This window comes from Cryptomeria japonica, chromosome 11 (assembly GCF_030272615.1).
Source record: "Cryptomeria japonica chromosome 11, Sugi_1.0, whole genome shotgun sequence".
NCBI lineage: Eukaryota > Viridiplantae > Streptophyta > Pinopsida > Cupressales > Cupressaceae > Cryptomeria > Cryptomeria japonica.
The window spans coordinates 573,418,999-573,446,254 of NC_081415.1; positions in this window are offsets into that span (position 1 = coordinate 573,418,999).

Below are 27,256 nucleotides of genomic sequence, written 5' to 3' on the forward strand. Positions count from 1 at the left end.
TCCTAAAGGTAGATTAAGGTATTTATAACTATGTCTTCTTCATCTACACCTGAATTCATTGCAAACCCTACCGTGATTGAGGTTATTAAGCGTCCTAGGCCTGAATTCAAACTTATTCCCAAAATTGCGAAGAAAGATGATACCCTAGGAGCATTTTCAAAAATACCTATGGGAGTAGTCTATGCAGAGGATCCTAGAATATATATACATTGTCATATTGAGGAACTAAGAGATTATGAAATCAAGAACATGTATATGACTGTAATGATAACTCAATGATGAACCACTAGTACCAAACCGGTACTAAGAGGGGGGGGTGAATTAGTATAGACACAAATGCAGTCCAAAACCAGTTTGACAGAAAACACTCACAATGACTGATAAACAGAGATACCGGTAAAACAAAGTGCAACCAGTAGCATCCAGAATAACTCAAATAGTCATGAACCGGTCACTTACTAAGATTTTCTCTTAGCTCAATACCACATTATCATAATATTCTCATGCATGGACTGGTAGACCTAACCATCAAATCTTCACAACAGTGAGTTCAATATGTTTTATAGACAAGCATAAAACATAGAAACTTCATGTGCAAAATAGATAAAACAAAGCATCACAAGACAAAAGCATTTCACATGACACACATATTTTTCACGTGGAAACCCAGCTAGGAAAAACCACGGTGGGGATGAATACCCACAAGATGCTTTTTGAACTCTTTAGAAGTCCACTCTATTAGAAGCCTTGTCCGGTTAAGAACATTACAATAGGTTCTGGTAGGAACCGATCCTGTTAGGGATCACCCAACTAAGGGATACCCGGTTAAGGGTTAAACCCGGTAGGGTCACCTTGTTAGAGGATTTTAAGAACTCAATAGCTGAAAGGATCTCCTAAGCTTCTCTAGCTTCTTAGAACTCATTAGCTTCGAGTTACCCAGTTAAGGGATTTACAACAAGCTGGTTAAGACCACCCGATTTAAGGGATTTTGAATCAAGCCAGTTAAGGATACCCTGTTAGGGGATTTTGCAACTGTTGAAGTGGTTAGAGATCAATAGTTATTACAATGATCTGTTAATAGTACTTAATACTAATACAGATCCGTTTAGGCTCCTCTTTTCCTTCTGCACATACACTTTGCAGGTATCTCTTTTCTCCTATGGTTTGGCAAGAATCTTGTATCACTTTTGTTGTATACACACTCACAACTTTTTGCCAACAACTTTAGACAGAAACCTGACATTGACCTTATAGGGAACATACAGGTCGGTAGCAAAAACCCTAAACCCTAAACCTGTTAGGTTGAGAAATTCAAATGGTTGGATTCTAATCATTGAAACATACTACATTGAATGCACCAGTCTTGAATCGATCTCAAGAAATTCTCCATCATCCATTATCCACCGTTTTCATAGCAGTTGATAACCCATCATGCATTATCACTATTTGATAGACTTTGCACATTCCTGAGGTAGATAGGAATAGTCTTCTTCATGCAAGATCCTTCACGTGCACAGAGCTTACGTGGCAACATGATCTGTCCTCCATCATACTACTAACTCATCACACAAAGATCACCGATTGAGTCACACAGACTTGAGATACTCCAACCAGAAACCCCGAAGTGGAAGCTACCTTACCAATCAGTAGTCATACAGTGCTTCCATGTGCCAGTTCCCATAACTGCATGCTAGTTCACTTTGAACAAATGTGCCACTTCACTTTGGCATATACCAGTTCACACATATTCCAGTATCTCTTTCTTCACTTATCTCATACCAGTTCACACATATGCTGGTAGCTCTTTCTTCACTTATCTCATGTGCTGGTTCACACTATGTCTCATATTGACATCAATGACAACATACAATATCATTATGTCTTCATGCTAGTTTACATAAGGCTCATGCCGGTTCACATAATGCCAACAATCTCCCCCTTTGGCATTGATGGCAATATACAAAAGATATCTTCTCTACTTCACATCTTCTCCCCATTTGCTGCAGATGTCTTTTCGCTTCACTTCTTCTCCCCATTTTCTGTAGATATCTTTTCACTTCACTTCTTCTCCCCCTTTGACAACAATGCCAAAGTGGAGGTACAATCACCACTGTTTCCTTATGCTGCTCCCCTTGAGGAGTAGCATCCTTAAACACACCAATCAACCAAACATTTGTCGATCCAGTACCTGACTGATGTGGAACAACCACTTCTAGTTCACCTCTTGAAGGGGCAATACCCCTAATTCAACTCTCAAATGCACAAATGTTGTCTTTGGGAGAGGCTTGGTGAATATGTCTACTAATTGCTCCTTACTGGACACATGCTCTAGTGCAATATCTTTATTTTGAACCTTTTCCCTCAAGAAATGATACTTAAGCTCAAAATGCTTGGTTCTAGAATGTAAAACCAGATTCTTTGATATATTGATAGCACTTGTGTTATCACAGAATATAATTACCGATTCAGGTATAGGGATCTTGAAGCCTTCCAGTACATGTTTCATCCAGATTGTCTAAGTACAGTTCATGAAAGCTGCAACATATTCCGCTTCCACTGTAGACTGAGAGATGCAACTCTGCTTTTTACTCATCCATGAGACCAATCTACCACCGAGAAAGAATGCACCACCAGTTGTACTCTTCTGGTCATCCACATTACCAGCCCAATCAGCATCTGTGAATACTTTCAGATTGAAATTATTGTTGTATGGGTACCACAATCCATAGTCAATTGTTCCCTTCAGATACCTAAGAATCCACTTGACTACACTCAAGTGAGATTCTCTTGGACTCTTCTGGAATCTTGTAGTGATGCCAACTGCATGTACAATATCTTATCTACTATGCACTACATAGTGTAACTTACCAATCATTGATCGGTATTCCTTCTCATCAACCAGTGCAGAATCATCTTCCTTTGTCAATTTGCAACTAGTCACCATTGGTGTACCAACCAGTTTGCTATCTTCCATGCCAAAAGTCTTCAACACCTCTTTGACATATTTGGACTGAGTGATGAAGATTCTATCTTTCATCTGCTGGATCTGCAATCCAATGAAGAACTTAATCTCCCCTATGATCTTTCATCTGCTAGATCTGTAGTCCAATGAAGAACTTAATCTCCCCTATGAGTGACATTTCAAACTCTTTCTTCATCTCATTAGCAAACTCATGACTCATCTTGTCATCTCCACCAAAGATGATGTCATCAACAAAGACTTCACAGATTAGGATCTGATCTTCTTCAGACTTCAAGTAGATATTACTATCTTCACTTGTTCTCTCAAATCCAATCTTCACAAGATGGGAATGTAGGCACTCATACCATGCCCTAGGTGCTTGCTTTAGACCATATAATGCTTTGTGTAGCCTACATACGATGTCACTGTCTTCAGATAGGGAAAACCCATCTAGTTGCTCAATATATACTTCCTCTTCAAGTACACCATTTAGGAATGTAGATTTTACATCCATTTGATACACCTTGAATCTCTTAAAAGCTACATATGCAAGAAGCATATGAACTCCTTCCAATCTAGCTATAGGAGCAAAGGTTTCCGCATAGTCTTCACCTTCTTCTTGAGCATATCCCTTGCATACCAGTCTGGCTTTATTCCTAATCATTGTGCCATCCTCATTCAACTTATTTCTGAACACCCATTTGGTGCCAATTACATTCTTATGCTCTGGTCTGGGTACCAGGGACCATGTACCATTTTTCTCTATCTGGTCAAGTTCTTCCATTGTCTTGATCTAGTCTTCATCATTATGAGCCTCTTTGAATGATTTAGGCTCAAATTCAGAGATCATGCATAAGTTTTCTCTGATCTTTCTTCTAGTAAGGATTCCTACATCCTTATCACCTATGATCTACTTGGGATCATGATTCAACTTGACATACCAAGGAATGGTCTTAATTGGTTCTTCTTGCTTTTCTTCTTCATCCTTATCTTCATCAGTATCAACATTCACCGATTCAGGAACACTATTACTAGTGCTTGCTTGACTGACAACCAATTCCCAGAAGGTTGCAACCGGTTCATTTACGACTTGCTCACTGCTGGTTTTCTCAGTCTTCTTAGAGGATTCATCAACTCTTACATTGATGCTTTCCATAATTCTCTGAGTCCTATTGTTGTAGCACTTTAAAGCTTTACTCTTGGTGGAATATCCTAGAAATATTCCTTCATCACATTTAGCTTCAAATTTGCCCTGATGTTCACTCCTCTTGATGTAACATTTGCTACCAAAGACCTTAAAATAATTTACCACAGGGGTCTTACCGGTCTAGTACTCATAAGGAGTTTTGTCCTTGCCCTTATTGATGAGTACCCAGTTCATAGTGTAAACTGCAGTGCTCACCGCTTCTCTCCAAAAGGTGCGAGCAACCTTTCCTTGGATCAACATAGTTCTAGCTGCTTCAACCACAGTCCGGTTATTCCTCTCTGCTAGACCATTCTATTGTGGAGTCCAGGGGGCAGATAGCTGTCTCTTGATGCCAAATTCTTCACAATACTTGTTGAATTCACCGGAAGTGAATTCCCCTCCTTGATCAGTTCTGAGACACTTGATCCTTTTACCGCTTTCCTTTTCCACTAATGCTCTGAAAGCTTTGAATTTCCCAAAAGCTTCAGACTTGTCTTTCAAGAATGTGACCCACATCATTCTTGAGCAGTCATCAGTGAGAATCATGAAGTACCTATCACCCTGCACACTTCTAGTTTTCATAGGACCACATAAATCAGTATGCACAAGATCAAGCAAGTTGTCAGCAGTGAAAGATTTACCTTTAAAATTTGAGGAAGACATTTTCCCCAATTGACATTCTCTACACAAGGTATTATCCGATTTGCTTAGCACCGGCAACCCTCTAACTGTGTTGATCTTACTAGCCTTCACAATGTTGTCAAAGTTCACATGGCAAAATCTCCTATGCCATATCTAGCTATCATCAAGCTTAGCCATAAGACATGTACTTATATTAGCATTTAGATTAAATAGGTTACCTTTAGTTTGCATGCCAGTGGCTACCAATTTACCATCTTTACCTTTGATTCTGCAAACTCCATTCTTGAATTGTAGAGTGAGTCCACTGTCATTTAACTGGGCAACACTTAGAAGGTTGTGTCTGAGACGATCAACCCAATACACATTGTCAGCACTACTCTTTCCATTCAAGGAGATGGACCCTCTACCTATGACCATGCATGGTGCATCATTGCCAAAGCAAACCACACCACCATCATACTCTTCTAATGATAGAAACTTGCTCCGGTCACCAGTCATATGGTGAGAGCAGCCATTGTCAATGATCCACTCATTGGAATCATCAAATCAGGAGACAAGAGCCTTCTTGTCTTTCACATCTTCCTTTACAACAACAAACATAATGTCTTCATTTTCTTTATCTTCAGATTCCTCATCAGTGACACCTTCATCAACTGCCACGAAACAATTTCTCCAGTTTCCTCCTTTGAATTTCTTGAACCTTTCCGGTTTATCCTTGTTGTCACTACTAGGATAGTTCATAGCAATATGTCCTATCCAGTTGTAGGAGAAATATTTCAAAGGTAGTTTACCTTTGTATTTACCAGTTCCTTTTCGGAATCTCCTGGCCAGAAGAGCTTCAAATTCCATCAGAAACTCTTTATCCTTCATCTCTCTGTTCTGACTAGGTTCCCCATTAGTGCTAGCCTCTTTTCCTTTTCTGGATGGTATAGCAGAAGCTTTAAAAGCTGATTCTGACTTTTGAACACTACCATCAAAGTTATTTAGCTCATAGGTTGTCAACTTGGCTATGATGGAGTCCAAGGATGCCTTAGACTTGTCTATTGATCTCAACTTCTGAATAGCAGCAACCCTTATTGCATAGACCGGCAATAAGGATCTCAAGACTTTACTTACCATAGTGGAATTTCTATTTTGCCACCTGCACTCTTTATTTCTCCAACAACTATTTTGATTCTTATTCCATACTGCTAAATGGTCTCTCCTTCAACCATTCTCATGTCTTCAAACTTTCCTCTCAAGCTCTCTTCCTTAGCCTGTTTTACATGCTCATCACCACCATAGATATTTTCAAGAGCATCCCATACTTCTTTGGGATTTGCCTTGTCCTGAACATCAATAAACTCAATGTCAGATAGACTACTAATGAGGGCTTCCATGACTTGCCTATTTTATTGTATCTCTCTCTTTTGGTCATCGGTGAGAGTACCGTTAGGAACAACATATACATTTTCAACATAACTCTAGTGTTGAACACCCATACTTCTGATGAATATCTTCATCCTGTCTTTCCATATACCAAAGTTTTCCCTATTGAACTTTGGACCTTCCCTCTTCATCATTTGGCTAGGATCTTTTCCTCAAGCGATTAAGCTTACAGCACAGAGGACCTGGAGCGCTCTGATACCAATTGATAACTCAATGATGAACCACTAGTACCAAATCAGTACTGAGAGGGGGGGTGAATCAGTATAGACACAAATGCAGTGCAAAACTGGTTTGATAAAAAACACTCACAATGACTAATAAACATAGATACTGGTAAAAAAGAGTGCAACCGGTAGCATCCAGATTAACTCAAATAGTCATGAACCGGTCACTTACTAAGATTTTCTCTTAGCTCAATACCACATTATCATAATATTCTCATGCATGAACTGGTAGACCTAACCATCAAATCTTCACAACAGTGAGTTCAATATGTTCTATAGACAGGCATAAAACATAGAAACTTCATGTGCAAAACAGATAAAACAAAGCATCACAAGACAAAAGCATTTCACACGACACACATATTTTTCACATGGAAACCCAACTGGGAAAAACCACGGTGGGGATGAATACCCACAAGCTACTTTTTGAACTCTTTAGAAGTCCGCTTTGTTAGGAGCCTTGTCCAGTTAAGAACATTACAATAGGTTCTGGTAGGAACCGATCCTGTCAGGGATCACCCAGTTAAGGGATACCCGGTTAAGGGTTAAACCTTCTAGGGTCACCTTGTTAGAGGATTTTAAGAACTCAATAGCTGAAAGGATCTCCTAAGCTTCTCTAGCTTCACAGAACTCATTAGCTTCGAGTTACCCGATTAAGGGATTTCCAGCAAGCTGGTTAAGACCACCTGATTTAAGGGATTTTGAATCAAGCCAGTTAAGGCTACCCTGTTAGGGGATTTTGCAACTATTGAAGTGGTTAGAGATCAATAGGTATTACAATGATCTATTAATATTACTTAATACTAATACAGATCCATTTAGGCTCCTCTTTTCCTTTTGCACATACACTTTGCAGGTATCTCTTTTCTCCTATGGTCTGGCAAGAATCTTGTATCACTTTCATTGGATACACACTCACAACTTTTTGCCAATAACTTTAGATAGAAACCTAGCATCGACCTTTTAGGGAACATACAGGTCAGTAGCAAAAACCCTAAACCCTAAACCTTTTAGGTTGAGCAATTCAAACGGTTTGATCGTGACTATTGAAACATACTACATTGAATGGACCAGTCTTGAATTGATCTCAAGACATTCTCCATCATCCATTATCCACCGTTTTCATAGCGGTTGATAACCCATCACGCATTATCACTATTTGACAGAATTCACACATTCCCAAGGTAGATAGGAATAGTCTTCTTCATGCAAGATCCTTCATTCACACAGAGCTTACATGGCAACATGATCTATCCTCCATCATACTACAAACTCATCACACAAAGATCACCAATTGAGTCACACAGACTTGAGATACTCCAACCGGAAACCCCGAAGTGGAAGATACCTTACCAACCGGTAGTCATATAGTGGTTCCATGTGCCGGTTCCCATAACTACATGCCGGTTCACTTTGAACAAATGTGCCACTTCACTTTGGCATATACTAGTTCACACATATGCCGGTATCTCTTTCTTCACTTATCTCATACCGTTTCACACATATGCCAGTATCTCTTTCTTCACTTATCTCATGTGCCGGTTCACACTATGTCTCATATTGACATCAATGACAACATACAATATCAGTATGCCTTCATGCCAGTTTACATAAGGCTCATGCCGGTTCACATAATGCCAACATGTAATTTGCGATGAACATGGTAATGTTAAACTGGGACACAATGTAGTAGAAACCCTAGGTTTTGTGGATATTCTTAGCATCCCTAATTTTCCTAAAGATGTGATAAGGATAGTCTTGAGTAGAATTCATGGTGAATTCTTTTGGTTGGATTCCATCCATAAGATCACTAAAGGAGAAGTTAGGACAGTGGTAGGCTTACCTTCCACCAGTAGCAGGCTTGACAAAACTAAGAAAGTATCAAATGACACTGTGATGACCTTAACCGGCGCAAAATTTGACAAAAGATCCCTAAGAGTAAATGATGTGAAGGACATCAATGTCAGATTTGTTAGTATGATTCTTGGTTATAAGGCTACACATGCAAAAAGACTAAATGCAGTCTCCAGCTTATGTATTAAAAGTGCACATGACATGGTGAATGACAATGGAAGAATTGATGTATGTGAATGGCTTAAAGATGAATTGATAGACAACCTGAAGAAAATCAAAGGTGATAAAAAGGGAAATTTCAGATTTGGAAATTTGCTTGTATGCTTGATGCTATACATTACCAAGGAAGTACTCAGTATTGGTAAGAAAGACTTTGGTTTTGATATACTGGTAGGAAAGCAACTATTAGACATACTAAACAACATGGGAGATGACAAAGAGAAAAACATAAATGAATATATTCAAACTTTGAAAGCAAGGATGAAGATAAGAATAAGGCTATCTCAAGAAATTGTTGACAAGTATCCAAAAGAGATATGCTTTTTGATAAAGAAAGATGAAATCTGGATGGAGGCAGTTGTCCCTAGAACTATTTGGGTTACCAAGATGGGATATGAGACAGATGACAACATAATTGAAACTTATGCAAAAGCCCTCTTAGAATCACCTAAGGAACCAACTGAAAAAGTTTTTGGAAATGCTAAAACAATTGAAAGTGGCATCCAATCTCAGAAAAGAGTTAAGAAAACTGAATAGATAGTGAGGAAAGTTACTAGACAAGTGAAAGCAATAAAAGAAGATGTATTAAAGAAAACTGGCATTAATGAAAATGAACTAGAAGGACTTCAACCAGAAGAACTTCTTTCACCGGTTGCAACTTCTTCTGATAGTGAGATACCAGCTGTATTCAAAAGGGTAGAAAGGAAAAGAAAACCCTCACCAAAACCCTCACCTACACCCAGAAAGACAAGACAAAAACAATAGGTAGTGAGGCCCCCAGCTAAAAAGATGACACCTAGGAAGAAATAGCAAAAAAGGTTATTCCTCCTCTTGACAACCTATTGAATGAAATAACTGATGATGGAAACTTATCAAATGTAAGTAAATTGTATGATACTTTTACTAATGAGGAGAAAGAAAGCATAGAAAATAGTATCGTCTTACACATAGATACTTATAAGAAAGTTTTGATAGAGGTTGTAGATGATTTGCCTAGTGATCTATATATGTGGCTTGATGCTAAAAGGTTAGCCATTATGGATCTAGACAAGAAAATCAAGATTGAGAAATTGCTAGTTGTTCATCTAGTGAAATCAGTTGAGGAGATTGATGAACTGATCGGTGAAACAAACAGGACAGTCTTTTCTAGTGGTCATGCGCATGTAAGTCTAATGGTAGACAGAGTGAATGAAATCTCTAAAGAAACAACTGATAAATGGGACATCTTCTTTGTGGAGAAAGAAAAATAAGAAGAACTAAAAAGACCAAAACCCTTTAAGGTATACCAAAATGATAAGGACAAAGGAAAAGGGAAAGTAGGTGGACCACCAAATATAAAAGTGACAGACAATTTGCCACCACCTTCAGTTAATCCATCGGTACTAACTGATAATTCACCGGCTACTGAGAATGTGGAGACTCCACATGACGATATGAATCCTAATTCTGAGGTGTTATACACAATGAACATAAACACTTAGGAGGTCAATATTGTGGTTGATAAAGAGACCACTGAAGATAAGAAGACATAAGTGGTTACTAAGCCACCGACTACAAATATTGAGATTGGGGTTAGTGATACTGTCAATGCAAGCACTAAAAAACTAACACAGACAAAGAAACTGACAGTGGGTACCACTGGTAAACCATCAGAAACACCAATAGATAACACTAAGAAACAATCAGAAAAACTAGCAGAAGAGAGCATAGTGAAACAGATAGAGACAAAAGTAGAGAACAATTAGAGTCATAGGTTCAAACAGAGTCAGTGCCACCATCAACTACAGAAAAGCCTAAACCTTTGCTAGTTAAAATGCAAACACAAACTGACCTAGCAGAGGTCGAAACAAGCAAAGTTGTTACTACCATCGGCAACATGGAGATTGTGAAGTCAATTGGGCAGACATCTGGTACATCAATAACTAAATTCAGGCCAACAAATATGACTGAGGTACTATTAGACTCAATCAAGAAGATAACAGACTGCAATGTATTAGCATATAAGGCTAGAGATGACACCATCCCCATTCTTAAATTGATTGCACCCAAGTGCAATGTAGATAATAAAGATTCTTTGAGTCAGCTAGACACATTGTCTAAATACATAACCAGCAATATATTGACTGTGGATCAAATAAATGAAGAGACATTTACAGATAAAATGGATAAGGAAAAACATAATTTTTTTGATGAAACAATAAAGAAGTGCACGTAACACACTAATGTTACTTAGATGAGAGGGGGGGTGAATCAGATAAACTCACAATACAACATATTCATAAGATTCAACCTCGGTAGAACTTACTTGATATGCAACTATGACTATAAATAATTCAAACTCATAAACTGATAAACTTGAAATAGCAAAACACATTTAACACTAGATTTAACATGGAAACCCTAATAGGGAAAAACCACTGTGGGATTTTGGACCCACAAAGAAAATATACTCTTCTATAGTATGCTCGGTTAAAAGCCAATCCTGTGAAAGATTACATAAACACATTGCTAGATGTGACCCGGTCAAGGGATTTCCCTCAAATTTATCAGAATCTTGCACTTTATTAGAAGTTACCTTGTCAAAGGATTTCAAACACTCATTCAAAATGTTGCCTTGCTAGAGGATTTACAAATAAGACTATTAGGTCCACTCGGTTAAGAGATTTCTTGTCACTTACAAAAATAAATAACAGTAATAAAATATATCTGCAACTTCACATTTGAAATGTTAAAGCAGACTCTATGTGATCAAAATAATCTTGTAATAAGACTTATCTTCCTTCTTACTAGGCTTCTCAATCCATTCTTCAATCAGATCTTCAATCTTCTGTACTCAGTAATGACCTCTACAGTATCACTGCTCTTCTATTTGCTCGCATACTTTGTTCATCAACTTTTCCTTATTTATAAGCAATTCCTAACTGCTTAATCTCCTTAATCACATTTCCCATGATTAATCTTAGCCATCAGATCATCAAACTTGACTAGGTTCATTGAATCCTTTGAACTGAAAAATGTTTTATCTTGCCTTGAAACTTGTATTCCTTCCTTGGTACTTGTGCTCAGATTTGACCGTTCAATCTGTGTTGTAGATCTAACTCTTGAATTTTCATTACCATTGATCCTTAACAAACTTCTTGCACAATATTCCAATCTTCTATAAATCTCAAGCTCATTGGCATCCTTCATTTAATAATGTATTTATTCATCCAATGCATTTTGTTACTGATCGGTTGACACTCAGTTAATACTGAACTTTACTCGGTAGACATTCTGTATTTGTCTCGATCACTATCTCGGTAGTTTTTCTTGTTGATGACACTCGGTGACTTCTTCCTTCTTTAACTGATATCGATAACCTTGGTGTTTTCCAACTAGCTCCTTGCTCGTTAAAATAGAACAGTATCAAACCTTTACTCATTCTGTTGCATGAAATCTTTTCTCCTTCTTATTCAGTCTTTGAATACGCATATATAGGATATCACAACAATCAAAATATCATAATCTCATCACTGTCTAACTTGGTAATAGTTGCCCATTGAATAACTTATTACTCCCCTTCATTTTCACATTCTTTTTGTGTCACTTACCGACATCTTTATACTCATCAAAACATACTCTTTAAGATATGGCAACATCATACTGAGTTAGAAAATCAATTGCTTGACATCAATGACAAAATAATGTTATTAAGATAGTAATAATCATTTATCAATTATATCATCAATCTCCAACAACCTTCTCAATATCCTCATACCAACAAACTTATTGTAATGCAAACAATTGATACCCTCTTACCAGCACTGAGCACAATAATAAAGGAATTTAAGGAACTATACAGAGACACCTACAAGACTAATCTTCTAACAGCAGATATTGACAAGGAAATCAACAAAGTGCAAAAAGAGATTGATGATAAATCTGATAATTTCATTGATTCATCTGAACCCATATCAATTATAGAATAAAAGATAGCAGGATTTGAGGAGAAACTTGAAAAACTGGAAAAAGAGAAGGAAAGAATAAAAGGAAAGGCAAAGGAACTTAAATGTAGACTCAGTCCTAAATTGGATAACCTCATCTCTTTGAGGAAAGAGATTTCGGAGGCACTTATTTAGGGACAGAAGACACTGGAAGAGTAAATGCATCACCTCACCATTACAATTTAGAGAATAGAGGCAGCATTAAAGGATAATAACAGGTTTACTCAAGGACTAAATTTGGTATTAGCAGAGCTATTCGAGATTGTAACCAACCGGTTACAAGGTTCAATCTAAAACTGCACTCAATTGACATTTTGACAACCTTTGTCATTAATGTCAAAGGCGGAGTAGTAGAACTGAGAAAAATAACTTGTAGAAGAGATCATTAGCTTAGGGGGAGCACACATTTTTGATAACATAGTCTTGGTAAGAGATTTTGGCAGATTCTTTTTGGACATCATTTTTGGACACTTTTTGGATTTGTCTCATGAGTCTTGTCATCAATGCCAAAGAGGGAGATTGTTGGCAAATGCACACTCCAATGAGAAATTGTAGGTGATTGAAGGTATTGTCATTGATGGAAATCTTACAATCATATGATACTGGTAGGCACTAACAGCGACAAACTCTACACCGACATACACTTCACCGAAACCGAAAGATTACCGGCACCATGGCCAACAAGAATTTTGTTTAATTATATTTTGTATTTAATTGTAAAATCCTTTTGTAAGCTGACATGGTAGATTGTAATAAGACTCATATAAGTATGAGATCTTGTAGATCATTTAGGAAGTAGATATGGTTAGATTATTGTAGACCTAATGTGCGAATTATAAGGCAGATTTTGGATAAGGGTTTATGATTATTGCATAGCTTAAACCAATACTGAACCTGGCATAGTAGATGTTGATTTGAAGTAGTACATGACATTGGATTTGTATAATCCATTTTTGTAAGTCAGTGAGACTTCTTTTGTAACTAAGCAATGAGCTCTAGGCACTTGGCCTTCCTGCATGTGGAGGCCCCTATTGTAACAGTAATATTCTCTTATTGGCCAGTAAGAGAATATTGTGGGTCACAAATCCCACCGAGGTTTTTCCCACACCAGGTTTCCTCATTAAAATATTGTGTTATGGTGTGTCTTTCATGTTGTGGTTATTGTTCTTATTTACTACATTAATTTTAGTTTACCAGTATATAGTTTTGGAATGCTTTTTATATAATAAGTGCATAAAATTCATTAATCGGTTAGATATTGATTCACCCCCCCACCTCTCAGTATCTTTGTGAATCCTAACATTCAAGTGGTCTTACCTTTTTGAAAAAATTCATACGCTTGGTCTTTTATTGGCCGACTATGGAACGAGATTCTTTTCAGATAGCTCGAACATGCAAACAATGTCAAATCCATGGGAATTTGATTCATGCACCAACACAAGAACTTCATGCTCTGGCAACATCTTGGCCTTTTTGTCAATGGGCTCTTGATTTAGTAGGAAAGATAAATCCTTCTTCATCTAATGGTCACAAATTCATCCTTTTAGCTATAGAATATTTTACAAAATGGATTGAGGTAGTACCTCTCACAAATATCACAAGAAAACAAATTTCTGCATTTATCTTGAACTACATCATTTGTCGCTATGGAATCCCCATGACCATTATCACTGATAATGGGTGACCGTTCAAGAATTAGGATGTACAAGAGCTATGTGAGTAATTCAAGATCCAACACATATTTTCCACACCCTATTATCCACAAGGGAATGGGCAAGCAGAAGCATCAAACACAACTATTTTAAAAATCCTCGAAAAGATAGTGAAAGATGCTGGAAAAGATTGGCATATTCAATTGAACCCTGCTCTATGGGCCTACCATACTAGTATCCGCACACCAATAGGTACCACACCTTTCTCCCTTGTTTATGGATCAGAAGCAATACTCCCAATAGAATTAGAGATACCTTCTCTATGAGTATCATTAAAAGGTCTTATCCCAGATGAAGAACAACGAGTATTTAGATTGCAGGAGTTATAATTAATCCACGAATGAAGACAAAATGCCTTTGATCATTTAGAGGTATATCAACAAAGAATGTGTCGGAGTTATAATCATAGGTTCAAACTAAGAACATTTCAAATTGGGGAACTAGTACTAAAGAAAAATCCACGCAACCAGTCAGATCTAGAAAAGAAAGGAAAGTTTGAACCAAACTGGTTAGGTTCGTTTGTGGTCACAACAATATTTGGATCAGAAGCATATCAGCTATCAACAGAGGATGGAGATCAGCTCAAAGAACCTATCAATAGCATGCATCTGAAGAAATTTTATGTCTAAAAAAATAGAAAAATCCAAAAATAGTGAAAAAGTAGAAAATCCAAAAAAATGGTGAAAAAGCAAAAAATCCAAAAAAAAGTGAAAAATACGAAAATCCAAAAAAAATCAAATATGAGAAAAAGTGCAATAAAAATAGATGGTGAAAACCTGGCAAATAGGTGCTATCTGCTAGCTAGCTCTTCCATCTATTAGTTCATACATCCTTCCACTTTCATTCTTTTCCATCAGCATTGTTCATATGCATAATGAAGCCTTGTACATATGTAGGCATCCCGAGTGGCTTCTTGCAATGGTTTGGATCATTTGGTATCACACTGAATTTGTTTCTAGGCTTGGGGAAAAATCCTGCACCTAGCTCGGGGCAAATTTTTTTATCATTTTGAGCTTAATCAAATAGGTAGAACAAATAGTTAGACAACTCTTATCAAGCGAAAACTAAGACATATCCAACATTGAACATGAGATCAAATTTTCAAACAATCAAACTATCACAAAGTCAGTCTAAACACATGGATGATATCTTTTGGATAATGATTTTACCATGATTGTTCATATTTTTCTATCTTGATTTTCACTATCATGATTTCTAAGTGACTCTAGGATGTCTTTGGCTAGAGAAACAAGGAAGGAACATGATATTTTTCTTGTTTGTTGTCTGTAAATTAATCATTAATTTGTGCAGATTTGTCTCAGTACATGATCATTGGAGTATCATCGAACATTTCTGATTTGCATATTGAAATGATTAATACTGTCTATTTTATGCAAGCAACACTTAGGTCATCTTGGTTCAACTATACCTCGATGCTTGTGCTAACTTTCCATATCAAAATCCAGGAAAGTCATGCTCATGTCACCATGGTTTAATTATACCATCGATGTTTGCACTTACTTTCCACATTTTAAAAAGCTCAATGATGATAAAACACAATAACCCAATAGCTTGTCCGGTCATTGCATTGCATTTCATTTGCATTAGCTTTGCATTTAGTTTGCATGGGATTCCACATGCTCCTTTTATCCAAGCTTAAATTTATTGCAGTGTATATGCAATCAAACTGATGACTCATTTCTATCCAAATATTATTAACTCAACAATAATCATATATTTCTTCAACAGAACCAACATTAGCTTATATAAATCTTCCTACAACTTGATATCAACAAACTGTCAGTTCTTTATTCAATCAGCCGTATCAATTATATTAATCAATCACATCTTAATCAATTCTCTCATGTCTTATATAGGATGTATCTTTCCTAAAACCAAACATTCTGATCATGTCCTATATAGGATATACCATTCCCAAAACCAAACGCTTTGATCATCTTTGTCTTATATAGGAGGAGTCATTCCTGAAACTAGACTGAATATTGATCTTATCAATCTAATCAATTACGCTTAATCAATAATCAAGAACCACATCACCATGATCATAGAACTCATATTTTCATCAACCATAGTTGCAAAAATCAAATCATTTTTAATCAGGATATCAATTTCGCAAAGATCAAAACACTCCAAAGGTCAATTATCTCAATTCATCTCCTGAGGGGGCATCATGGTATCAGAATGTATCAATCAATACTTGGGGCATCCTATCGAACCAATATCATCATCAAAATGAGATTATTCTTTGAATCAACATGTCATCACACCTCTCTTCAAAGAGGAGCAAAATGTATACACCTAAAAATGGTCTGAAGATAGTTAATTAAATAAGCAATTATTTAATTAATCCCCCTTCCTAATTTAATTGAATTCATTAATCAATTTGATTAAATTCCCCCTTTCATCTACTTATTAATAAATCTAAGGATTTATTTAGTAGGTTCATATCATAATCGCCTTTGATTAATTAATTCAAATTAATTAATCCCCCCCCACTTCCATTAAGTCTTCTAATCCACTAATTAATTAAAATAAATCAATTTATGAGTTGTTGAGAATTAATTAGTCTTTTCCTATTATTTTAATTTTTAAATTCAAATTACCCACATGCCTCCTAACTTCTAACCACCTAACCTAACCATCCCTCTAACCTAACCCATTCCACCTAACCTTGCATTTGCCTAACCCTATCCTATCTTGCACATCCTAACCTCCTTATCCTAACCTCCTATGGTGTGGATATTTTCTTCTTGAGACACATGGCACTTTGGCCACATGTCTCCTCTCTTGGACACTTTCCCTTTTATGAGTGAATCTCCTTGACACTTGTCACCATAGAGGTGACAAGTGTCTCTTCCTCCAACCTCTTCTCCAAACTCCTCCAGTTTCACCCTTGATATCTTCAGACTCAATCTTGACCGTTGATTCCTGCCACCTCACCCTTGGCCTTTGAAATCCTATAATATCCCCCATTTTGGAGCAATAAGGATCCCATCTCATTTGCAATTTAGGCATTGTTACTATAGGCATATATCTTTTAGCATATCATTTGAGCATTGTTATTATAGGCATTTACATCTTAGATGTAGCTTAATCAATCTCTTTTCTAGCTTAATTGCATCATCATCATCATAGCTTAATCATGCATATTATTAGCTTAATTAGTCTCTTGGATCAATCTAGCATAATCAATCTCATCTTTTCATATCGTTATCATTTCAAACCCTCCATCTAGGTGTAGTCAAGTCACTGGGATTGCTTATCTAGATCTGAGAGCAAATCCATACTCGCATCTCTTAGGAGGCAATAGATCGATTTGTCATAGTTTTATCTTTCTTTTTGTTATGATTTTCTAACCATGATTGTAATGATCTATTGAGTGTTTTGTGTTGCACCTACAGGTATCACACTTCATAGATCACGACACACTCAAACAGTCCATTATGTCATCCATCCTAGGCAAAGGAAACTGACATTTCACGATGATCTTGTTTATTTCTCTGTAATCAGTAGACATTCTCCATTCTTCATTCTTCTTAGGTGCTAATACTACCGGTACTACACAAGGGCTCAAAATTTCTTTGATAAAACTTTTCTTCAACAACCCGTGCACTTGCTTATTTAGTTCTTCATTCTCCACTAGTGTCATTTGGTGCACAACTTTGTTAGGCAAACTAGCTCTGGGAACTAGGTCCATGCAATGATTGATACTTCTCACTGGTGGCAATCTATCAGAAACATTATTTGAAATTATGTCTTCATATTCTATCAACAAATCCTATATCTCTTCTAGTTGTTCCTCTGCATACTTCAGGTTCTCAGTCTTCTTACGAATTAAGGCAAAACACACATTCTCATATCTCAATCCATATAGGAATTTTCTTCCATCGACCAAATAGATTCTAGCATTTGTATAGACTTCAGTCCACAAAGTTTCCTCCAAGGGAAACAAGGTTTTCTTCATCCCACTGAGCACAATGGTGTATGTATTCTTCATCCAATCATGTTTTGCCTATCTATCAAACTGCCAAGGTCAACCAAACAAAAGATGACAAATATCCATAGGCATAATATCATAGAAGACTTCATCATGATAATTCCCAATTTTCAATTTCACCAAACATTTCTCACTTACTAACAACTTATGTTCATCCTAAATCCATGCTATTTGATAAGACTTAGGGTGTTTCAATCTTTCCAATTTTAACTTATTCACCATCTCTTCTGAAAAAAGATTATCTAAACTACAACTATCAATAAGAACTTTACAAAACTTACCAGATGTCTTACATCTGGTCTTGAACAAATTCTTCCTTTGCAAGGGTTCTTGATCTATCTCAGTATGACACAAAGCTCTCCTCGTCATCAATAGTTCTCCATCTTTCAGTTTATTATTTGATCCGGTGGGGTTTTCTTCCACCACTGCTTCTCTTTCGATATTCTCTATCTTCTTAAACTCTAAAGCATGATGTCCTATCAACATATGTGCAGAGTTTGACGACATTATGGTATTTTATGTTGTCATTGATGTCAATATGTTGAAGTATGAACTAGTATATTAAAGTAAGCAAATTGGCAAGAAAACTGATATGATGTGAACTGGTATATGTGAAAAAGTGAAGCGGTATGTTTGTTCAAAGTGAACCGGTATGTTGGAATGTGAACTAGTATATGGAAAGTTTTATATCGGGGTTCTATTTGGTATGACTACCGGTTGGTAGTCTCAGCTTCAGGGTTTCCGGTTGATGCATTTCAACCCTGTGTGATTTGACCGATGACATCCTGTGATGAGTTTGCATTGAGATGAAGATCAGGTCGCGTTGCCACATCAGCATTGTGCATGTGAAGAATTTCCTTGAAGATCTTGCGTGAAGAAGATTGATCATATCTACCTCGGGAATGTGCCAGTCTTAGTAAATGGTGGAGAGCACGTGATGGGTTATCAGCATCCAAAAGCGGCAAAGAATGAGCGATGGAGAATGTCTTGAGATTTGTTCAAGACTATTTTATTCAATACAATGTGATTGAACGGTCAGGATTGGACTGATTGTATTGATAACCTAAATGTTTAGGGTTTATGCTATCGATCTATCTGTTTCCTATAAGATTGATGATGATTTGCATTGTGAGGTTGTTGGCAAATGTTATGTATGTATCCAAGTGAAGAGATACTTGATTCTTGCCAGATCAGAGAAGTGTGTTGATACCTGCAGAGTGTGATTGTAGAAGCAAAGGAGCTAAAGTGGATTTGCCTTGGCATTGTGTGTTGTTATCAGATCAGTGTATTACCTGTTGACTTCTAACCATTTCAGTAGTTGGAAAATCCCTTAACTGGGTAGCTTTAATAGGCTTTGTGTAAATCCTTTAACAAGGTGACTCAAATCAATGAGTTCTTCAAATCCTCTTGCGAGGTAACCTTTAATAGTGTTCTAACCTTTAACTAGGTATTTAGCCATCCCTAGCAGGATCGGTTCCTAGCAGAACCTATTGTAAAGTCCCTACCTGGATTAGGCTCCTAACCAAGTGGACTGCAGAAGAGTTCAAAGAACAACTTGTGGGTATTCATACCCACCGTGGTTTTTCCTAGTTGGGTTTCCACATGAAAAAATCAATGTGTCATGTGTGATGCCTTTTCATGTGATGATTAGTATTTTCTATTAAGTGGTAATGCATGTTGATCCAGTGGTCCTTATATATCCGATGTATTACTTATTTATGCATATGGGTAGAGTGGAAAAGTGATATTAGGTGTGATGAAGATCTGGGTGTTACCAATTTATGTCCTTCACAGTCATTTTGTGTTTTACCGGTACTACCTTGTTTTAGATTGGTGATACTATTTACCAGTTAGTTCAGTCTTTGCAGTCAAAGTGGTTTAAGGAAGTTTTTGTTTATACTGTTTCACCCCCCCTCTTATTATCTGTTGAGTACTTTCTATTTATCATCATTCATCAATTGGTATCCAAGCATCCTCCAGGTCCTCTGAGTTGTAAGCTTAACCACTTGAGGAAAGATCCTATTCTAATGATGAAGAGGGAAGGTCCTAAGTTTAATAGAGACAATTTTAAAATATGGAAGGATAGAATGAAGATATACATTAAAACCATTGGTGCTCAATACTGGAGCTATGTTGAGAATACTTATGTTGTCCCTAACGGTACTCTCATCGATGATCAAAGAAGAGAAATTTAGGAGAATGGACAAGTCATGGAGGCTCTTATCAATAGCCTTTCTAATGTTGATTTTATTGATGTTCAAGATAAAGACAATCCCAAAGATGTATGGGATACTCTGGAGTCTACCTATGGCGGTGAGGAGCATGTAAAGCAGGCTAAGGAAGAAAACCTTAGAGGAAAGTTTGAAGATATGTGAATGGTTGAAGGAGAGACAATTCAACAATATGGGATAAGGATTAAAACTATTGTTGGAGACATGAAGAGTGTAGGAGGTACAATGGATGTTTCCACCATTGTCAGCAAAGTTTTGAGAACCTTATTATCGGTCTATGCAATAAGGGTTGCCTCTATTCAAGAGTTGAGATCTATTGACAAGACAAAGGTCTCCCTTGATTCTATCATTTCTAAGTTCACTGCTTATGAGCTAAACAGTTATGGTGGCAGTGTTTAGAAGACTGATTCTATCAGAGCCTAAGTTTCAACACTGGGTACTCTGGGTTTGTAGTGTACCTTTCAGTTGACCTTTTTGCTTAGGTCTTAATGTTTGTGTTTCCCTTATTTTATCCTTGCCGTAGGCCTGAACTGTTTTCTCTATACAGTGCTAGGTCATGGCTAGGAAAGCTAGGGGAGGATGCAGTAAAGGTGAGAGAGTTGTATTCTTATTTATTTTAGGCTTCCAGGAGTAAGCCTAGTTTTGGGGGGGAGAATGTAGTACACCTACTTGTTTGAACTTATTAGACTCATATTTTATTATTGTTTGCTTTCAGTGGATACATTACCATGATGTGTTATTCAAATTTTTATGACATTATTTCATGCTTTATTTGGATATGAGATGCATAATTTATTTGCAGTATTTCAGTACTTGTGATTTATGACATTTTATGGATTATTGCTATGTATTGACATTTTACTTTATTTATGCAATGTGGAATTTTATGTTGTGTGTTTGCGAGTGTATTGGATTTAAGGGGATGATTTTCCTTCACTCATTTCAGTGAGACAGGGAACGTTGCGATTCTCCTTCATCGATGTGTATGCCGTGTTTTCTATATTGTATATATATGCATTTGTGGTTCGGTGATGCAGGATATTGTAGGTACAAGTACTGGGTAGGTATGGGGTATCGTCTCCACCTATCTTCATAGGTCTGAGCGTGCCTTATATTTTTCGAGGGAAGTGGAGGAGATAGTAGTTGACCCTATTTTTACTCAGTTACACTCGTGTGAGTGTCGTTAGTTGGTCGTCCTGTCAGTTTGTTCGACCCTCGTATTTTGTCATTTGATCTTTTTATAAGTATTTGCTTGAGATTTGTTCAATTTGAGTGTTTTAGTGGATTTAATTAATTAATTAATTAATTTTATGGTATTATCTCATAGTTGAATTGTTTATGCATTGAGATTATAAATTTAGTTAATTAAAAGAAATCATTAAATTAAGTTACAAGCTACATGATATTAGAAAAATACTTTTATTTAAGTGGAAAAATAAATTAGATTAATTATATTTATTGTTTCCTAGAATTTTAAATAAATAAATAAAAGAATAAAAGAATAAATAAATAAAAGAATAAAATAATAAATAAATAAAAGAATAAAAGAATAAATAAATAAAAGAATAAAAGAATAAATAAATAAATAAATAAAAGAATAAATAAATAAAAGACTAAATAAATAAAAGAATAAAAGAATAAATGAATAAAAGAATTAATTAGAATTAAAGTATTGTTTAAATTCTTTATTTAGAAAATTAATTATTTTGCATGAGAAAAGAAAAAAAAGAATAATGATTTTTAATTATTGCATGTTAACTTATCTTTTGTTATAAAATTAGAAAAGAAAATAAAATTACTTTTATTCTAAATTTAGGTTTTTGAGAAAAAGCTATTGAACCTAGAATTTTAGTTTAAATAGGGAAATAGGTCTTTATTTTAGGATACACAGGAAACAGGTCAGGAACTTAGGTGAAAGCTTGTTGAAAAGATTAAGGCTCTTCTACAAATTTCTTCCAGGAAAGCTATACCAGGTTGGGTGGCTTCTTTTGATTGTTGTTTTAAGAAAATATTTTATTTCTTTCTTCTTTCTGAATGATGTGTGTGTTAAGATGTTTGTCAAATCTAAAATCTTGTCTCATTATTTCTTGTTCTTGGCTAAAGTCCATTCCTGAAGCTAATTTCTAGTTTGTGGAAAGAAGTTATTACCTGGGTGTTTGTAGATTAAATTTTGAGAAAATTGGGAAAAGTTATTTTGACAAATTTTGTCAAGATTTTTATTGTGCATGGAACTCTGTGATATTATTAGTTATTAGAGAAATACATTTAATTATTAATTAAATTTATTGTATTATTAAAAGTTAAGGGAAATTATTTTATTATATTATTTGGAGATATTATGTATTAATTAATTTCCCTGTATATAAATTTGTTTGGAAATAAATTTTGGGTGAAAAGAGAATTTACTTGTTTTAGATTATTGTATTAAAAAAATAAAATTAATTAAAATAAATAAATAAATAAATAATTCAATTAAATAATAATATATATATATATATAGTATTTTCTGTGGTTTTAATTATGTTATTTTGGAAATGAAAGATATTTCAAAATTAAATCTTATTTTTATTATGTATTTTAATGTGAAATAATTATATAATATTATATTCATAGAATATATATATTTATGTAATTATATTATATTATTATATAATTTTTAATTTGGAATTTAATTTAAATTATTGATATAATCTAATCGGGTTTATTTGTAAATTAATCATGAACATATATTTAGGGGGTTTATTTTTATGTGATTTTATTTAACTTTATTGGACAAATGACAAGATTGGTTCTCCTTGTGTAATATAGTTGTATTTTCTTATTATCTGGAAATTCTTTATTTGCAAGTAATTTATGCTTTGACTGTTTTAAGAAAAGATTGCCTGTATTAGGATCTTGTGTAAATGGTGTTTTCAGTCAAGCTTAAATTTCATTGGTATTCTGGTTGTATTGTCATTGTGTCCTATGTTATTTCTCCTTGACTAGGTGTTATTGTATAATGTTTTTGATATGAGCCATTGTGTGTTTTTGTCCAAATGGTTAAGTTAGTGATTGTGTATCCTTCACCTGTGCTTTGTCAGGATTAGTTGTGGTTGTCTGTTTCGCCATAGAGTTCTCGTAGAGAGACATTTCCTGTTAGTGTCCTATGAGAGGGAGTGGCTTTCGAGCGGGGGCCGTGCCCGAAGTGGATGATAGGATAACCCGTCAAAAGTTAGTTAAAAAGTGATAACATAATAATATATTGGGGGGAGTGAGATAAATATTAATTAAGATAAGTGTACCTCGTGCATAGGTGAGTGCTTGTACAGGGCTCATAATGTTATGAGAAGGCCTGGAATGGAAAACTTACTACCTTGTCTTCACAAAAGGATTGGTAGGGTCCGCATGAGACTTAGTTGGAATCACAGGCTCAGGAGAGGTTACCAGGAGAAACCCAGGATGGGAGTCGAGACCTATGGAGGCTATACCATGGTAACCATCAAGCTATGCGATGACACTCTCTCCTTAGAGTCACTAGTGTTTTGTGAGTTCAGTCACATGGGTGTTTGCGAAGTCTTGTAGTCTTTTCGTACTTGTCTTACTTTGCTTGCTTGAGGGTTTTCTACTATCTCCTAGCATAGTGGGGTGGCTCCATTTTGGGATCACATGGTCGGGTGGTAGTGCCACTTCCCATCGGATGTTCTAGATTGTATCTTCAGGTGAGGAAAGGCTTCGCTGTTGTTTCTTGGTTCGTGGTTCATGTAACAGCTGTTGTTCGAGGTCATTGTTCAGTTGAGACCTTGTGGTCATTGTATCAGGCTTTTATGTAACCTTGTAATCTGTGGTATTATTGGAAGCCATGTATTTATGGATATTGTAATATTATGTCAGTGAAATGAATGTTATTGCTTTGATCTTATGTTTAAATTTTTTATGGAAATTTGATAAATTGGAATACTTTTATTTCATCATTATGGATGTATGTGTAGTTTTAAACTTAATCATTTAATTTATCTAATTAAATGGACAAATTGGATTAACTGTGGTGTTAATATAATCTACAAATTAATCTTCATTGATAACCCTCAGGAAATCATATGTTAGACTTCCGCTATGTTATTAAACGTGCAATGGTTATAGTTAGTGCATTTAGTCTTTAAAAAAAAAATTATTTCACCCTGTAGTTGCCTAGTTGTGTTGTTTTCCTTTAGGGTTCCTGGTGGGGTATTACAAATTTGGCCTTTAAAGCATCTACTACACTATCTAGAAAGGGTAAAGAAGTTAGTACCAATTGTGAACCTAGACAAAGCAAAGATATGGACGATGAAGAAATCCTAATAGAATTTGAAGCTCTTCTAGCCAAGAGACTTCCTAAGGGAATAGGTAAATACAGAGGTAAGCTCCCTTTGAAATCATTGTTCTTAATTGTCCTAATGGTGATAATAAGGACAAACTATAGAGGTTCAAAAAGTTCAAAGGAGGAAATAGGAGAAACTGTCATGTTTCAGTTGATGAAGGTGTCACTGATGATGAATCAGAAGATGAAGAAAGTGAAGACATAGTATTTGTACCTGTCAAGGAAGATGTGTCAGACAAGAAGGCTCTTGTCTCCCGCTTTGATAATTCTAATGAATAGATTATTGGCAATGGTTGTTCTCACCACATGGCTGGTGACCGGAGTAAGTTTTATTCTCTAGAAGAATATGATGGAGGTGTAGTCCGATTTGGTAATGATGCACCTTGTATGGTAAAAGGAAGAGGGTCCATCTCTCTAAATGGAAAAAGAAGTGTTGATAATCTATATTGGGTAGAAGGTCTTAGGCATAACCTTCTGAGTGTTGCTCAGTTGAATCATAATGGACTCACTTTGGAGTTCAAAGATGGAGTGTGTAAAATAAAAGGAAAGAGTGGTGAACTGATGGCCACCGGTATGTAGACCAAAGGTAACTTATTTCAGTTGAATGCAAATATCAATCAATGTCTAATGGCTAAGTATGATGACAATTGGATATGACATAGGAGACTTTGCCATGTACATTTTGATAACATTGTGAAGGCTAGTAAGATCAGGGCAGTTAGAGGATTGCCTATGCTGAACAGACCAGAAAATCCTCTGTGCAAAGAATATCAACTGGGGTAAATGTCTTCCTCAACCTTCAAAGGTAAATCCTTCACAGCAAGAAATTTACTTGATCTTGTGCATACTGATTTGTGTAGTCCTATGAAAATGAGGAGTGTTCAAGGAGATAGGTACTTTATGATTCTTACTGATGATTGCTCAAGAATGATGTGGGTCACATTCTTGAAAGACAAGTCTGAAGCTTTTGGAAATTTCAAAGTCTTCAGAGCATTGGTTGAAAAAGAAAGTGGTAAGAGAATCAAATGCCTTAGAACTGACCAAGGAGGTGAGTTCAATTTTAGTGAGTTCAATAAGAAGTATGAAGAAAATGGCATCAAGAGGCAATTGTCTGCCCCCCTGACTCCATAGTACAATGGCTTAGTAGAGAGGAACATTTAGATTGTAGTTAAAGCAGCCAGAACAATGCTAATTCAAGGAAAGGTTGCCCACACTTTTTGGAGAAAAGTGGTGAGCATTGCAGTCTACACTATGAATTGAGTACTCATCAAGAAAGGTAAGGATAAAACACCTTATGAGTATTGGACCGCTAAGACTCCTGTAGTAAGCTACTTTAGAGTGTTTGGTAGCAAGTGTTATATCAAGAGGATTGAACACCAGAGCAAGTTTGATGCGAAATGTGATGAGGGAATATTCCTAGGATATTCCACCAAGAGCAAAGCTCTCAAATGTTTCAACAATAGGAATCAGAGAATTGTTGAAAGTATCAATGTTAGAGTTGATGAAACCTCTAAGAAACCTGAGGAAACTGACAATGATCAAATGGTAGATGAACCGGTTGTAAACTTTTGGGAACTGGTTGCAAAATAGCCTAGTACTAGTAATAGTGCTCTACACTGGTAGATGCTGATGCAGATGAAGATGAGGATGAAGAAGAAAAGCAAGAGGAAATAGCTAAGATCATTCCTAGGTATGTTAAGTTGAATCATGATCAAAAGCAAATCATAGGAGATAAGGATGCAAGAATTCTTACAAGAAGAAAGGTCAGAGAAAACTCTTGCATGATATCTGAATTTGAGCCTAAAACATTTAAAGAGGCACATAAAGATGAAGACTAGATCAAGGCTATGGAAGATAAACTTGACCAGATAGAAAAGAATGGTACATGGTCTTTGGTACCCAGACCTGAGCATAAAAATGTCATTGGCACTAATGGGTTTTCGGAAACAAGTTGAATGAAGATGGCACAGTGGTAAGAAAGAAAGCTAGACTGGTATGTAAGGGATATGCTCAAGAAGAAGGAGAAGACTATGGAGAAACCTTTGCTCTAGTAGCTAGATTGGAAGGAGTTTGAATGATTCTTGCATATGCAACCTTCAAGGGATTCAAAGTATATCAAATGGATGTAAAATATGCATTCCTAAATGGAATAATTGAAGAGGAGGTGTATATAGAGCAACCAAATGGATTTGCCCTATCAAAAAATAGTGACATGGTGTGTAGGCTACATAAAGCCTTGTATGGATTGCAGTAGGCACCTAGAGCATGGTATGAACATTTACACTCCCATCTTGTGAAGATTGGATTTGAAAGAACAAGTGAAGATAGTAATATCTATTTGAAGACAGAAGGAGATCAGATTTTGATATGTGAAGTGTTTATTGATGATATAATTTTTAGTGGAGATGACAAGATGAGTCATGCATTTGCAGATGAGATGAAGAAGGAATTTGAAATGTCA